The following is a 4,692-nucleotide window of genomic DNA, read 5'->3' as shown; positions in this document are numbered from 1 at the left end:
TGAAATAGGGTATTAAAAGGAAAAACTACTGTTTCCTTTCTACACACTGAATGCATCTGACCCCAAATGTGTGGGCTTTTTCTACACTGACCAATTCTTGGACAGCAGCTAGGTGCACTACAATTCAGTTCGATTTGACATTATCTACCTGGAGTTAGTGTCATATCCCACAGGGTAAAGGGCTCAGTTCCACAAGGCTGCTTGCCCCCCACTTCAGACACAATCATAAGTTCCAGGTTTTCACCTATACTACTGATCAACCTACTGTAAATCAGTGTGTGAACCAAACTAACACCATCTTGGACAAATCTGCCATAATGACCACTCTGAGAGAAGCCTTCCAGAGCACAGCCCTCCCTCTCCCTCCCCTGTGCACATTCTTTCTTTTTGTTTAACTATACCCATAAGTACACCCTCGGGGCACAATATCCTTGATCTTCCCTGGAGATAATACTAAAACACACACCTATTCTCAAACGTTCTCCTCGGTAGTCCCCCAGCATGTACACCCACCATACACAAAAATAGATTCAAAATGGATGAAAGACCTAAACGTGAGACAGGAGTCCATCAAAATCCTTGAGGAGAACACAGGCAGCAACCTCTTTGACCTCAGCCACAGCAACTTCTTCCTAGAAACATCACCAAAGGCAAGGGAAGCAAGGGCAAAAATGAACTATTGGGACTTCATCAAAATAAAAAGCTTTTGCATAGCAAAGGAAACAGTTAACAAAACCAAAAGACAACCGACAGAATGGGAGAAGATATTTGCAAATGACATATCAGATAAAGGGCTAGTATCCAAAATCTATAAAGAACTTATCAAACTTAACACCCAAGGAGCAAATAATCTAATCAAGAAATGGGCAGAAGATGTGAAAAGACATTTCTCCAAAGAAGACATCCAAATGGCCAACAGACACATGAAAAAGTGCTCAACATCACTCAGCATCAGGGAAATCCAAATCAAAACCTCCATGAGATACTACATCACACCAGTCAGAATGGCTAAAATTAACAAGTCAGGAAATGACAGATGTTGGCGGGGATGTGGAGAAAGGGGAACCGTCCTACACTGTTGGTGGGAATGCAAGCTGGTGCAGCCACTCTGGAAAACAGTAGGAGGTTCCTCAAAAAGTTGAAAATAGAGCTACCTTACGACCCAGCAATTGCACTACTGGGTATTTACCCCAAAGATACAAATGTAGTGATCTGAAAGGGTACATGCACCCCGATGTTTATAGCAGCAATGTCCACAATAGCCAAACTATGGAAAGAGCCCAGATGTCCATCGACAGATGAATGGAAAAAGAAGACGTGGTGTGTGTTTATATATATATAATGGAATATTATGCAGCCATCAAAAATGAAATCTTGCCATTTGCAACATCGTGAATGGAACTAGAGGGTATTATGTTAAGTGAAATAAGTCAATCAGAGAAAGACAATTATCATATGATCTCACTGATTTGTGGAATTTGAGAAACAAGGCAGAGGATCATAGGGGAAGAGAGGAAAAAAAATGAAACAAGAAGAAACCAGAGAGGGAAACAAACCATAAGAGACTCTTAATCTCAGGAAATAAACTGAGGGTTGCTGGAGTGGAGGGGTGGTGGGAGGGATGGGGAGGCTGGGTGATGGACATTGGGGAGGCTATGTGTTGTGGTGAGCACTGTGTATTGTTTAAGACTAATGAATCTCAGACCTGTACCCCTGAAACAAATAATACATTATATGTTAATAATAATTTAAAAATTTTTCAAAAAAAAAAGTAGGTCTTATGGGACACGAGTTTGCAGCGATCTACTGGTCTTGTGGCCACCCAAGACTCGCTTCTGTCCCTAAGTCCCTTGAATAAACCATTTCTGGTCCAGCTGGACCTGTCAGCCTTTATCTTAGGCTTATGACTCCTTTCACCTTTGGAGATCATTTTGCATAGACCTCTCTTGCATGGGACAATTGGAGATTCTCACGACCTCCTCTCTGGTTTCAATAAATTGCCTAATCAGCTCAGAACTCAGGAAAGTGTTTTACTCACAATTACCAATTTATTACAAGGATATTTAAGAGATACAATGAACAGCCAGACAAAAAGATAAATAAGGCAAGGTCCAGAAGGGTCCTGAGGGCAGAAGGTTCTGTCCCTGTGAAGTTTGGGGTGCACTCCAGGCAGATGGATCTTCACTAAGTTGGAAGCTCCCTGAACCCAATACTTTAAGGATTTTTATGGAAGCTTCATCTCCTAGGCATGGTTGACAATGAACTCAATCTTTAGCCCTTCTCCCCTTCCCAGAGCATGGAGGGCAGGGTGATGAAACTGAAAGTTCCAAGATTTTCATCATAGACTGATCTTTCTGGTGACCAACCTCCATCCTAAAGCTATCCAGGAGCCAATCAAGAGTTGCCTCATTAGAATAAAAGATGCTTCCGTCACCTAGGAAATGCCAAGGGCTTTAGGAGCTCCTGGGTTAGGAACCACAGCCAAAGACCAGACATTAGAACAAAGAATGCTCCTAGTACCTTTATTACTTAGAAAATTACAAAGGTTTGAGTATCTCTGGCCAGGAACCAGAGGCAGAGACTAAATATATATTTATTATGTTGTAGGTGTGCACGTGCATGTGCACACACAAACACACACACATCTATTCTGTAGTAAGCATGGGTTTTGGAGGTAGATATTAGCTGCATCACGTGGGACAACCTCTTTAAGCCTATTTCCTTGTCCAGAGAAGAAGATGATGACAATAGCATTTACTTCTTACAGTAGCCCAAGAGTGGAAAACAATGCTAAATGTGAAATGCTTGTCATATTGTCCATCGGAATTACCATTCACTGACATCCCTTTCCTGTAGACCTACCTGATGACAGCCTTCCAGAGAGGTTGTCAGCATGATTCCCTTGGCATGTGAAGCTGATTCTCATTTGATGTGGGAGCAAATCCAGTAAAATTTGATCTTGATCTTCATTTTACAGGAAATAAATGGAAAAGGTAGGTAAATTTTTGCACTGAAAATGCAAAAGAGGAAAGTGGCAGGGCAACCTGTTTTCAAGAGAATCTTTCAAAATAGCCCAAATACATTCTTAAAATTACAATCTAGAATTGGATTCCATAAATGGCCTTCCATAGTATACCTCTTAATATTCATTCTCTATTTTTCATAAAATATAGGTTTATACATCACAATCATGCAAACACTTATTAGGTAAACAATTACACTTTTGAAGGACTTGAAAACACTTTATTTGGAAGAAGAATGTCAAGAAAAGCACAGTGATGTACATTTTCAAATTTCACAAGATGAGAATTTCCAGAAAGGTAATTTTTTAATCTAAGTTATTTCTCAATGGATTGCTAAAGGTGACAGTGGATATTCTGGGGAGCAGCACCTGTGACCACCACAACATTCAAGCATTTCTTAAATTTCCCTTCTAGAAAGATTTTATTTTTGCAGACTATATTTGTAACATTTACTAGAATTTTTGTTTGGTTTTGATTAATTCATAAGGTGAGAGTTCCCATTAATATTGTTGCTTATTTTTGGTGGCCACTCTATAGGTGACCTTACGTTATTTCAATTTTCACAAACTTTTTTTCCTTACTACATCTTTAGAATACACCCTAGGTTTCCAATTTCTCAGAACTGTGAAGACTCTTGAAAAGAAAAGTACTTTGAGCTGTTTAAACGTTGAGTTGTATAAACCACAGAGTACTGAATAACATTGAAAATTATAAGCTAATCTATTTCTATCATTCCTGGCCATCAGAAACCACATAAAAGCTATTGCTCTAATCCTAGTACAAAGGGGCAATGGTCATTAGACAGGACTATATTCGAGTTCCCTGACAGTTTAGATCACATATCAAAAGCATGAGAAATGGTGGCAGATATCAATTATTCAGAAAGTGAAAGCTGAAAGCAAATTCACATCCCTAGAGATATATGCTGGGAAATAACATAATTTTTATTTATTTTATTTTTGTTAAGATTTTATTTATTTGGGAGAAAGAGAGCGAGCAAGAGAGAGCACAGGCAGGGGGAGGGGCAGAAGGAGAAGCTGACTCCCCATTGAGCAGGGAGCCCACCTTGAGGCTCGATCCCAGGACCCCAAGACCTTGACCTGAGCCGAAGGCAGACACTTAACCAACTGAGCCACCCAGGTACCCCTAACATATAATTTTTAAAATAGTTGATTTGTGGATAAGATATCACTGGAATATAAACTTCATAATGGCAGGAGTTTTGTCTGTTTTGGTTACTGAGCAAGCCTCTGTGTCTAAAAGAGTAGCAATAATAGGCCCCTAGGAAACATTTGGTAAATTGTTGGGGACATGTTATTAAAAACAAAACCTTCTTCTAGAAAAGAAATCCTTTCCACAAAGGTAGTAGAGAAAGAAAACATTTTTATTATTGAACAAGCAATAAACTAGAGTGTGATGCTCATCACAGGCAATCCACTGAGATCCACAATCCCCAAAGACAGAAAGAAATGACACCCTTTTATACAGCCGAGCAGAGATAACCCATTACATACGTACATGTTGTCAAGAAACAATATGTTTCTCGAAGACTGAGGACTTGACAGCATTGGTTGTTATACATGGTCTGTCCTAACTACCTGCTAGGTGGATGACCATCTGTATCATCTAATTGGCTTTATCCAGAGGAAAACACTAGCTTCTCATATCT

Source organism: Neomonachus schauinslandi, chromosome 6 (genome assembly GCF_002201575.2).
Source record: "Neomonachus schauinslandi chromosome 6, ASM220157v2, whole genome shotgun sequence".
NCBI lineage: Eukaryota > Metazoa > Chordata > Mammalia > Carnivora > Phocidae > Neomonachus > Neomonachus schauinslandi.
This window is presented reverse-complemented; position numbering follows the sequence as displayed.